This window comes from Schistocerca piceifrons, chromosome 2, assembly GCF_021461385.2.
Source record: "Schistocerca piceifrons isolate TAMUIC-IGC-003096 chromosome 2, iqSchPice1.1, whole genome shotgun sequence".
NCBI lineage: Eukaryota > Metazoa > Arthropoda > Insecta > Orthoptera > Acrididae > Schistocerca > Schistocerca piceifrons.
In genome coordinates, this window is record NC_060139.1 from 536,606,683 (window position 1) to 536,620,595 (window position 13,913).

Below are 13,913 nucleotides of genomic sequence, written 5' to 3' on the forward strand. Positions count from 1 at the left end.
CACTAAGTCTGCTTTAAGGTGTTCACTGCACCTGATTTGAAATTTATTTTACTGATAGGAATGCTTGAATGCTAGACTGCAATTTTTTGTTGTTGTAAAACCAGTCAATTTTTGTAAAATCACTTCTTGCCAGAAATAAAATAGTAAAAATGTATAGTGTTCAATTGAAGCAGGTAGTCATATGATCTTCCACACATCCCACAAGTAGTAGTGTCAAAGATGTGGAACAAATCAAAAGTATACGTTAACAAAAGACAAGAAAAACCTAGAAAATCTGTGTGCTACATTAAGAATAAACTATACTGCTTAATGGGTTTCATACTTACGCCAGCTAAAATCAATCAGTTAAGCAGTAAGAAAGCTGATATTTGAAGAAAAATAAGGACTGGTACTTCCTCAGTTATATTAACATTTACTTGATGGCACTCATATTTTCAAAGAAAATTATATGCATCTGCAACAACAAAGGTCTATTTACAATATATTACTACTTGACATGTACCTTTAAAACGAATGCTGCCCTCGCCATGTAACAAAGACAAATTTCAGTCCCTGACTGTAGATAATAGGATAATTTCTACAAGTGACAAATGAACTGTGTTTTTGATTTGAGTTGGTAGGAATTTCCAATTTCTTGCTTCATGTTAGATGGAATTTTGTTGAAAACCTTGGCACAAAAGTACGTAACTCCTCGGTGAACTGTAGGCAAGGAAGATATTCGACTAGTGATCTAATAAAATATATCTTTAGGGTCATTCCATGTCAATTCAACCAATTTGAGAAAATGTTCCAGCTGAAGTCTCAGATTTGGTTGAAATTTAGCATACCAATGCTACCAAGTGTGGAACACACATGTACAAAATTTTAAGTTCCCCCGCCAATAGTTCCAGAATGGCTTGTGAAAGGTGGCGTGACCCAGAAATTGCAACCTGCATCTGGCACTCTGTCTTCAGACCCAACTTCAGGTCTTAATAACTTTGGAACTATTCCGCACAGTCTAGTGAAATTTTTACAACCCAGTAACATCCACTTAGGGAACACACTCTATGAATCAAAACACCAACAACATATTTCTGAGGGAAAATAAAAAATTCCAAAATGTGATAAAAAAATGTAATACATTAAAAGGTACATGTTGTAGGTGCCCCCCCATTCCAAATATAAGTCACTCAAACAGTGTTTTTTTTTTTTAAAGCTTAATGTGGCCTAAACATGCACAGAACTCATCTTGCCCATATCAGTACACAAACAGAGTTACATGCACATGAAAATACAAAAATTACTTGAAAAACATGGATTTTCAAAGTGTGGTAGCACAAAAGGGACAAGTAATATGCAAGCCAAATTTCAAACACTACATAAGTAGACCATAATATAATATGTGGCAAAATTTCAACTTGTTATTGCAAGGCATTTGTGTACAATAAAAGTTGAGAGAGATGTAGTTGGTTACATTTCTTTTAACATGATTTAGCAAATAATAGTGATGAGGCAGACAGCTTGTTTCAGATAAAGCTGCAGCAATTGTTGGGAACCGTTTGGCAACAGAAAGTTAAACAATGGTAGTTTTCAGGGACAGAATGAGTCATTGTTAGGCAGGAACAACAAAGAAAACAAGCAACAATTATAGCTTACTTATGTTTTTAAGGTTCTAGTTCATACTGGTCAGTACTGTTGTGGAAAGTCAGTATGGAGGCAGAAGAATGTACTAGTGGTGCTTTTATTCAAACAGGTTACAGTATTGGTAGAGCACAAGCATCTGAATATCATAAAACAACATATGGAACAAAATGTGGCATTTGCTTTGTACTGTATGATCTGGATGAATCGGACCAAGATTTGTTGCTATGGAGATCTGGGATACACCCTGTGGGCTCAAGAAGTACAGTTCCAGGTAACTTTAGTGTTTGTTATCATCATATGAAAGTGGTTCTGGATAAGTATTCTTTCCTACAAAGAAGTTGTTTTGATCCATTTCGGATTCATAAGAAGACAGTGAAGTGTAGCCTCAGAGAAATTGATATAAAACCAGTATTGAAAGTGAATCAGTGCATGGGACTTAATATGAAACCAGGACAAAAGTTATGTTCCAGGTGTGTTACACTGCTAAAAATTGAAGAATATTCTGATAATTTACATGACACTGACGAAGAGTATCAGCCCCCTACAACCACAGTGGATGAGCAATTAAATACTTCAGTGACTGCTCTTGGTTTGTCTCCCATGAAGAGACACAAAGTTGGGAAAAGAGACAGGCCCAGCTATGATAAAGAAAACTACAAGAAGCTCAAATGGAATTAAAACACAAAATAGCTGACACACTAATGGTTTAAGAGGAAGAACTATCTGCTCAAAAGGAACAGAAATCATGCCAGAAATGCTCTGATTTGGACAAAATTGTGCATGATTTGAAAGAAAAATGTGCCATATCCACATGCCAGAAAAAAGTAGCTATTCTTACACTTGCACCTTCCAGTTGGTCTATTGACTACACTGCAAAGGAATTCAAGGTTTCTACATATATGGTAAAGCAAGCTACAAAAATAAAGGCAACCCAAGGAGTGCTTCTGCAACTTCAGCAGGCTTAGGGTAAGCAGTTGAGTTCAAAAGTGAAGGTGCTAGTGTCGGAGTTCTATGAAAATAATGACTACAGCTGAATAATGCCTGGAAAAAAAGACTATGGAACAGTGAATATGGGAAATGTACGTGTACAGATGCAAAAAAGACTGTTGCTATGCAACATATCAGAACTATATGTAGAATTCAAGGAAAAGTATCCCAATACCAAAGTAGGTTTATCATCTTTTTTCAATCTTCAGCCAAAATGGGTTGTGCCTGTAAGTGCAAGGGGCACACACAATGTTTGTGTATGTGAGACCCATCAAAATGCTAAGCTGATGTTAGCTGTTATAAAGGATTCTGGTCTGGATTACAAAGGTGCAATGAAGCTGCTAGTGTGTGACATCAGTTCCTACCAGTGCATGATATGCAGGTGTGAAAAGTGTCCTGGTAAGGCAAATCTTGCAGAACACATGAATAACAAACTGTATGGTGAACTCCTTATTGATGACGAACTTGTTTCTTATAAACAATGGACGCACATGGATCGTACAAGTCTTGAAACCAATTAAAGTACAGTGGAAGATTTTGTAGAAATGTGTTGTCAAAAAAACAGACAAACTGACCACACACAGCTTCACAGCAACAGCACAATCGGCTTATCTCCAGTTTTGTAAGGATAATTTGAAACAAGATGAAATTATAGTAATACTAGACTTTTTTGAAAATTATCCATTTATAGTTCAAGATGCCATCCAAGGATATCATTGGGACAACAGTCAAGCAACTCTCCAGCCATTTACGATTTACTATAGATGTGAATCCGGTGATGTGTCTGTCAGGAACCTGTGCATTTTTAGTGACTGTTTAATTCATGACGCCATTGCAGTTCATGCCCACATTCGCACTGTCATTGCATATGTGAAAGACAAGCTGCCTCATACATTTTGCAAAATACTTCAGTGATGAGGCAGCTAGTCAGTACAAAAACTGTAAAAATCTCAAAAAATTATGCATGCATTACCATGATTTTCAGATTCACGCAGAATGGAATTTTTTCGCAACAAGTCATGGTAAAAATGTATGTGATGGTATTGGTGCTACCATTAATCACATGGCATCACCAGCTAGTCTGTAGCACCTCTTCAATTATTTACCTGAGTACAGAAAAATATCTCTGGCATACAGTCATTCTATGTTTCGAAAGTTGAGGTGAAATCAGTCGAAGAGTTGCTAAAAAAACAGACTAGAACACGTTAAAACTGTTGCAAGCACAAGGAGCCATCATCACTTCTCTCCAGCGGACTCTGACAATGTACAAATGAGCAGACTGTCTGGTTATAACTATAGGTTCATGCACAACATGTGTCTTCACAGTGTGTCTGACTCAGGATTCAGAAGCAAAAGCAGCAACATACAACCAGGTTGCTATGTTATTGCTGTTTATGATGACAAATGGTACTTAGGATGTGTTGCAGAGTGCTGTGAAGCAGAACGTGATGTATTTGTGAACTTCATGGCACCAGCAGGACCAGCAAGATCATTTCATTGGCCATGTTTGGCAGACAGGTGTTGGATTCCTTTTGAACATATTCTTATGACAGTTCCAGTTCCTACCACAGTGTCAGGAAGACAGTAAAATTTGCCACTCAATGTACAGAGTACAGTAGCTAAAGTGTGGGAGAACTTCTGTTCGAAGTACAATCGACTGGTTTTTAGCGGTTAAGGTGTAGTAAATATTAATGATAGGTTGTGTTAATGTATCTATATGTTGCTGCTTAGTAATTCAACAGTTGTGGGAGAGGAAAAGAAGAGGCAGAACAGTTTACAATATGTTTTTACAAAATTGTGTTGTGGAACAATGGCCACATCACCAAATAAATCTGTCAACTTCCATTGTATACAAATGTCTTGCAATAACATGCTGAAATTTTGAGATATATATCATTATGGTCTACTTATGCAGTGTGTGAAATTTGGCTTGGATACCACTTGTCTTCTTTGTGCTACCACACTTCGAAAATCCATGTTTTTCAGGTAATTATCCAAATTTTTGTGTGCAAGTAACTCTGTTTGTGTAACTGATATGGGCATGATGAGTTCCGTGTGTGTTTAGGCCACATTACGCTTACCACAAAAATTTTATACCGTTTTTGAGCGAATTATATTTGGCATAGAGGGCACCTACAATATGTACCTTTTAACGTATTACATTTTTTAAATCACATTTTGGAATTTTTTATTTTCCCTCAGAAATATGTTGTTGGTGTTTTGATTCATGGAGTGTGTTGTCTAAATGGATGTTACTGGGTTGTAAAAATTTCACTGGACTGTGTGGAATAGTTCCAAAGTTGTTAAGACCTGAATTTGGATCTGAAGATAGATTGCCAGATGCGGGTTGCAATTTCCGGGTCACGCCACCTTCTTTCACAAGTTATAATTCTGGAACTAATTGGCAGGGGAAACTAATACTTTGTACACGAGTGTTCCACACATGGTAGAATTAGTGTACTGAATTTCAGTCAAATCTGAGACTATGACCTGGAGCCCCCGCTTGAACTGACATGGTATGACCCTTTAACATAAAATCAAAGTGTTTTAAAAGTTGTAGGTACTTTATACATATGATAAAGAAAAATCCTTTATAAATTCATTATGATATTACTGTAGTGTTAAACTTGACTATAGCCACCATTTCTAGTTTCTACTCTAGAAGTAAGCATTTTTATTTATAGGTGAACAAAAATGGATGTATATTGGTCTCCACCTATAAGAATCTCTGTAGGTTACTGATGCTCACTAGCAAGTTGAAGTTCCTGAATGCCTGGCAAGGAATGGTTGGATGTGAGAGTATCACTTTCAAGAGTGGACAAAGTCTGAATACAATTTATTTAAATTCTTGTGAGCCCAGAGGCAACACATCTGTAACTTTAAACACAGTATGTGATGATTCAAATCCTATAACTTATTCCGTTACGTGTATGGTGTTCTTCAGTTAGGTGTGTGGTGTCTTGCGTTATCTATCTGTTAACTAGTTTCATGTTCATAGTGTGTAGGCTTTCACGGCCGGCGTCTTCAGTAATTAAAACTTCCGGGCTAAGAGGCCGTGGTCCAATAGTAGAAATACTTCTCCCTAGGGAGAAGTATTTCTACTATTGGACCACGGCCTCTTAGCCCGGAAGTTTTAATTACTGTAGTTTCATGTTGTTGAAGGTGAATTGGCTGTTAGTATCAAAAAACAGTTGTGTGCATTTTGTCAGATCCATTGGCCTTGTGATTCAAATGGAGACAGTTCAAAGATAGATGAAGGAAGGCAACACTACATGAATCTTGTCCACTAAGACTTGCTGTTCTCTGTCACACAACTGGAACAGACCATCTCATTTTACTTGCTGCAATCCCGGATATTGAGCTTTCTTTGCAGGCATGGAGAACATCAACATGAGCTTCAGTTAAGCTGGGGAAAAGTAGCTCTTGAAAATACTCAGTACTTGACTCTACTATTCAGTAACGCTCCAGTTGGTAAAATTTTTCTCGGCTTTAATAGCCTCGAATCGGTATGCACCCTTATTATCATGAGATTTTAAGCTGTATACAATAGTGACGAAATATTTTCCTGTAGTGATTGGTGTCTGACCACCTACTAATTTTCTTCTAGTTAAGTTGATTGTCTCTAAAGGTGTAAATTTGTTATTTCAATCTTCTAAGTATGACTAGATCCTTTTAGTGAAAGAGAAGAGATTGGAAGTTGGTCAAATCACTTTGTTAAGCTTAACTTAAAAAAATACTCATTTGTGTTAAACAAAAAAGGCATCGTCACCACATTCCGTTCATCATAAGAATGGCACACGTGCACTGGTATTGTTACGCTCTTGGAAGTAGATCCTACTTATGTATGCTATATATAATTACTACGTTATGTTTAATGAAACTTTAAGATATTCAAAGGTATTAACAGCTATCAACGTATTTCTTAATCACGCTTTAGCTACTTAGTTTTTATTTCAAAAACCGTGTGTAGTCACAGCCTCTGCACTGTTGTGCTCTGGTTGTCGCGCTGTTAATACGCTGTATGAAAATGGCTGAGGCTGCTTATCATTCCGTAATGAAACACGGTTGTGGAACACGATTAAAAAACATCGAGCATAAATTTACAGAGATAATCGGCTTTCAAGTTTTCGAAGGGACCGTATTAGACACAGTTCAGTTTACAATTCACATATCACTGGTAACGTAGGAGATAGATTATTCATTGCAAATCATGGTTCACGGGCTCAAGTCTCGTCAAAGTAATTTTTTTCTCGTTCAATTTGGAATACCTGCATCTAGTAATTGTAAAATTCATTATCATTTTAATGAATAATGCACGTCTTCTTTCTAATTACATATTGCACGCAAAATTCCTGTTTTCATTTCAAATATAAATTCTTAATTATCGATATTTTATGAAAGACTATTAATAAAGGTCGCTTAAATTAAGAAAACACAAGTTTAATTTGTAAGGCAAAAATGGAAAACCAAATAATCTTTATTTGGACTATGACCATTGTTTTATACCACGGATGTAGGTAAGTGTCTTAGAAACATGGAAAACAATCATTTTCTCACCATCCACGACACCACACAAATGCTGCATTTTTACATTTGCCACTATACCATTTCAATATGAACACAACAGAAGTGATCTAGAGCCAAGTCGAGGGATTTGTCCTGAGAAATAGCAAGACCGTTAAACTGCTTGACGTACTGGAACTAACTCACGCAGCTTTTTCACATGTCACTGCCGAACGCTGGAGGGTGTAAACGCCCTGTTAAACTGTTAGAAACTTGGTCAGCCGGTGTCGTAATTTTGAAATGAGAGTTCGTATGAATGCCCCATGTTTCGCGTGAAGCGCCGTTGCGACAGAGGCAAAGGTCAATTGTGGAAACTAAACCACTGAATTTTAAAAGTAACGTTATTAAGGAATACACCCGACTGATTATACAAAATTAGGGCACGTACATTCGCGAGTGTGTGGTCCAAAAAAAGAATTAATACTGTAAAGGAAATGGGTCATAAGTTTAGATACGTCGGTACGGACTTGAATTCTATGCGAACATACGATCGGGATAGAGGCACGTACGTTCTAAGTACTTCATTCCCCGTGCTCTGGGTAACAAGAATTGTAGTTAAGCATTTATTCATCTAAGAAAAAAAATCTGACGTCGTAATTAAAATGAAAAGAAAGATTGCAGGTTCTGAATTTCGGAACAAATGTGACCTAAATATTGATATTGACGGTCACGTACCCCTTATTGTTGAGCTGCGCCGTCGTGAAGATCGCCGCCTCTGCCTAAATTCTCCATACAAAATTAAAATAATAATCTTTCAGAGTCACAGGAGCTGGGATCCATGGTATGTTAAATGAGAAAACGGTATTGTTTCAGGAGTTGATTTCGTTACTTACCACAATTTCACTTGAATTTGACGAGCACTTCGTTTATTCATCTCATCACCAGGGCATGAGAAAAGCGAAAGATAACTATTACTAAAACTAATAATCGAAGAGCGTAAAGCTTCTTTTGTCAGTCAGTGTTAAAACTTTTCAAATGAATCTTTGGTATGAGAGTCGAATAATTATCTACACATTTATCAGTAAGAAAAAATTATTAAGTTTCCTTACAAGGGAAACAAAACGGCACGGTTGTACCGGCAATTAATAGCCTCACTGGCTTCGTATTCAACAGTACGGTGGAATCCCATCAGCAAGCTTTCGCACAGAAAAATTACCCAGAGTTTAAGTTAGGAATTTTCAACACTCTTGTTTGCAATTAGAATTCTACGTGAGGTAAGAACGAGAGCATTGCATACTTTCCGTCTTGTCACCTAGAAGTGCGGCAGTGCTGGAGTTTTACTGAATATTATTTAATTATTTTTAAAAATTAAATAATGATGGAAGCTATATTGTTCCTTTGCTCGTCTGTTTCTACGTCTGCACTGCAACTGCTTACACCATTGCAGGTAAGTTGGACCGCTAGCTGACCAGTGCTGTCGAAGTTTAATGCGCAGACAGAACTGTTGTCCCGCGTTGTCGCTCAGTCTGTGTGCGTGTAACACAGCATATAACGTATCCTTATGATCGTACTCGACTGTACTGATCACAGCTTGGCTCCCGCGCCACGTGATACGAAATCCGGTAATTTCCAAGAATGATTGCCTATTGAAGGCGCGGTGTCCAAACGATACATATCGAACATGTGATCTTAAATCGATCATACGACTCTGGTGGCGGGCGGTATGAGTATGTTTACGGTTGTCGCTGCAGCAACGACAAACGAGCGTTACAAAAATACTTGTAATTGCAAAGGAGACGACTTACCTTACTCGTCGGTGTTGTCATCATGTGAAACTCCATTAAGGTGGTCTGGATGGATAATTTGGAAGAGTCGAACCATATATTCTTCCTGATACTCGTTCGTTTTCCGCACTGAAATTGTAAACGGTATTTTACACACTTTGCACCACCACACTCTACACAGTCTCTTCTTTCCTTGTCCGGTAGTGCTCCATATTTGCGACAAAAAGGCGGACAATTTTCTAGGCTGGATAAACATGGAATTAGATTTTTCCATATGAGAGAATCCTCTGAAGAAACGTAAAGGACACCAGCCATCCCACTCACTAACGACATAAATCGTCTGGGATTCCCTAGCAACTCACAAATAATTCGAGGAGGTATGTAATTTCGAGCAACTGAAGGAACGAAGGAAAACATAAAAATGACGATCACAAATAACTGATCAAAACGCCCGCCACCAGAGTCGCATGATCGATTTTCCATCGCACTTTCGATATGTATTGTTTGGACCCCCCCCCCCCCCCCCCCGACTTCGATAGGCAATCATTCTTGCAAATCCAATGAGACTCAAGCAAACGCGGAAAAATACATGGTATAAATGTTTACATCAGGTTTATTCTTATGATGAACAGCGGATAAGACTGATAATTGACAGATGGTCTCTGAATGGTTTCTGTAAAAATGTTTCTTGCAGCTGTGATCTGACAAATCTGTTAAGGTCACTCTGGATAAATAATTACAATCACTCTTTATGATTTTCCTTTTTCTAACCATCATCAGAAAGATTTCACACGGGAAAAATTTTGGTTCACTCTCCAGAGAGTTAGTTACCAGCGCTATTCTTAATATTTTGTGAATGACTTCTTCAAATCTTAAATGATTTTTGCCAAACGACTTTCTTCGATCCTGTGTGTTTGCTCTGATTGTTGATTTTGGAATAACCGTGCTGGGAGGCAGCCCAACAGCCAATCGGCATGAATTTTACGTAATGACGGATAATACTTGCAGCACTGCAATTAAAGCACGAATTCTTGTTGGAACTAAATTTGGTGCCATGAACAGTCTTCCTCGCAACGTGAGAAAAATACAATGCAATGTACCAATACTGAAGTCACACAAACTGTATTTTGCAGCAACTTGGTGCTTAATAAAAAAAACAATTGTTCTGATTATTCCAAAAAACACACACACAATATATATAAGTCACGCTAACATTCTTCGATTACCTCTCATTTTCTGCGGTTGCCGATCATACAGTCCATCCATTAAATATTGATGATTAGCGTTTGTATATATTTTTAGACGTATTGACAGATGAGAGAAATTACTGCCTCTTCTTACGATTGCACATAAGTCATAACTTTTTTATCTCACATATCATTTATTACTACATGTTGACACACCAGTAAAAGTTACACGTTCTTCTTGTATGGTATTTAAAACGTAAGTACTCTCAAGCGAGATTGAAACAAAAGTTGTTAAAAAAAGTTGAATATACTCCTGACATTGTTCTTTTGTTACAAAGATTATTTTAAAAACCCATCTTTGCCGTCTTCTGCGGCGATGTACCAATTTCTTATTGGTAATGAGTTAAAGGAAACATTTATGTTGCCAGAAAAAATAAAAAGTTATTTCACACCTACAACTCTGTGATGTTTTCCTTTGTTACTCTTCTCTGTAGCATTACTCTTCTCGGTGCCTGTTATTTCTGTTGTTTCCTTTGTTTATTCAACGCCTCCCACATAGCATCTACTTCCGAGCCACGCTGAATGAACAACATTCTAGCACAACATAAGACTTTGTGACCACTCGGATTGTTAGTGCAGTGTAGAATGTCCCAGATTCTTTCCTCTGATAGTTTATTACATTTATTCCTGTTGATCCCACTTCACACTTCATCTGATGTAATTCAGACTTTAATTTTCCACACCTGCCCATGCCACATGAACTTTTGATCCTCGACCTGGCACATCCCCACTCCCTCACCCTCCACTTATCACAGCACGCTCAGACTCCCATACCTCATTGTTACTTTTCACCCACGTGTCTGTATATTTTTAATGTATTTGTGAATAGTTTTTCATGGTATGACGTATTTTTGCGTCTTTCTATATATCTTTGTAAACTTTTATGTATCCTTGCATATTTGTATGTATCGTTGCATATTTTTGCGTATCTGTGCGTGTTTCTGCAAGTTTTTGTGTATTTTTTTACGCATATTTGTGTCTTTTCACTTATCCACCTCCTCTCACAACCATAAACACCTAGTTTGACCATTACTGCATCATTTCCGTTTCCATTACACAATTCCTGCCACAGTGGACTCTTCCTCATCTTTCTGCACCAGTTCAGAAAAGTATCCCTTTCCCTGGCTAAAACCCAGTCCCACATCCTGTTTCTCGGATGCTTCCTAACAGACTAACTATAAAGGTTCCTTTCTCTGTATCCAACCCCTCCTTTCACAATGATCTACACCTTTTCAGATTCTGCCAGTCCCTGACCCTCACAAACTTGATACTGCGGAAACACATCTCCATGGCACGGACATCCCAGAACCACATCTGCTCCCTCAGCAAGACACTACTACTCTGCAATTCGTACTCCATACATCACACCTTTCATAGAAGAAAGGACAGCCATACACAACCTTAAAACAAATCCTGACCTAATCATCAGAAGACAAGGTTCCGCCACTGTTGTGATGAATCGAAGTGACTACCTGGCAGAAGGCCTCCACCAATTATGTGACTCCTCCATCTATAAAGTCTGACAGAGTAATCCCATCCCATGAGTCCAACATAGACTCCATTCCACACTTAAGGCCCTAGACCATACCCAGAACATCTGCCCTGAATGCATTTCCCTCCTCACCCGTATGACACCCTGCACACCCACCTTCTACATGCTCCTCAAAATCCACAAACCCAACAATCCTGGACTCCCCATTGTGGCTGGTTATTGTGCCCTCACTGAAAGAATTTCAGCACTGACTGACCAACAGCTCCAACCAATTACCTGTAATCTAGCCTCCCATATCAAAGACACCAACCACTTTCTTCACAAACTCTCCACCATCCCCAAACCTTTAACTTCAGGATCCCTACTCGTCTCTGTTGATGCCATTTCCCTATACACCAACATCCCTCAAGCCCATGGTCTTACTGATGTTGAATACTATCATTCCCAACATCCTTAAAACTCCAAACCCACTACCTCATTCCCCATACACCTTACTAACTTTATGCTAACACACAAGCACTTCTCATTTGAAGACAAGGCATATAAACAAACCCGTGACACAGCCATGGGCACGTGCATGGCACCCTCCTATGCCAACCTTTGTATGGGCCATCTAGAGGAGACCTTTCTAGCCTCCCAAACAACAAACCCATAGTCTGGCTCAGATTCATTGATGGTATCTTTCAACACCTTCTCTCCCATCTGCTTCACATGCTCCTCCTTAACATAGTGTGCCACCTTCCTAGATGTTGACCTCCTCCTCTCTGAAGACCCCAGTCGCACCTCTGTCCACTTTAAAACCACCAACAGAACCTGCATTTTGACAACTGTCATCCCTTTCACACCAAAAACTGCCTCCCACATGGCCTGGAAAGCCACAGACAGCGTATCTGCAGTGACAAAAACTCCCTTGCTCAGTATGGTGAGGGTTTCACCAAGGCCTTCACAGACAGGCACTTTCCCCCAGATCTAGTCCCCAAACAGATCTCCCATGCAATTTTCCCTCACAACCACAATCCTCCCACCATCCCCAAAAACCAGCCACAAAGGAGTGTTCCCTTCATTACCCAGTACAACCCCAGACTGGAACAACATCCTTTATCAGGTCTTTGATTACCCATCATCATGCCCTGAAATGAGGGAATCCTACCCGAGATACTTCCCACCCCTCCTAAAGTGGTGTTCTGTCACCCACCCAAGCACCACAAATCCTAGTCCATCCGTATGCCACCCCCAATCCCAACCCCTTGCCACAAGGTTCATATCCCTGTGGAAGACCCAGGTGCAAAACCTGCCCAATCCATCCATCCAGCTCTTCCTATTCCAGTCCCGCCACAGGTTTATACTACCCCATCAGGGTCCAGGCTACCTGTGAAAGCAGCCATGTCATTTACCAGCTCTGCTGCAATCATTGCACAGCTTTTTGTATTGGTATGACTACCAACCAGCAGTTCACAGGATGAACAGCCACTGCTAAACTGTGGCCAAGCATTTAATTGTGCCTGTCTGCAGCTTGACATGTCTTCTTTATGGTAAGTAGCAAACTGTCTTTTCCTACATTACTGATATTTCTTCAAATCCAATAGCTTTGAAGCTCATGTTGTGATGCAAATCAGACCTTTCCCATAGTCAGTGCTGATTTTCTGGGGGAACGCTGGGGGATGTGTACCCCTAAACTTTTTCGTCAACAAAGTAATTTTTTTACAAACTTGAGAACTTGGAAGAGTGCCAAAGATTTATGTCATGGAAGTAAACTTTTTATTTCATTTTTTTGTGTTGGTAATTGCAATACGAATGATACCAGTGCAGTTTTTGGTGGTAAAAGCAATATCATTGACTGTTTCAAGCATTTCGAAGCTGCAGCAACTGTTCTCGACAACTGAATCGCTGACAGCCAGTTCGACAAGCATGTAGTGCCCTCGCCTGCTAATAGTGGGCGATGGTAGTGCTAAACAGGTATGCATACTCTCAAACGCCGAGCTATCGATAGGTGTCTCTACCATGATCCTTCATGATTCTTTGCCATCTTTATTTTGTTGTTCTTTATTCGTTTGCGTTTGCTGTTCCATTCTTGTCAATTTTACAAAGTTTTACAATGTGTCCTGTCTTTTGTTGCAACTTGTAAGTTAAGTTGGAGGTGAGAGATGAGCAGAAAACTAACAAACTATTTTACTAAAAAACCAAAAACTGTCAACAATTCGTGTGCGAGCGAAAAGCCAGGAATTTCAACATCAGTGGATGACAAAAGTGAAACTGTAAACCTTTATTGTTCAGGGG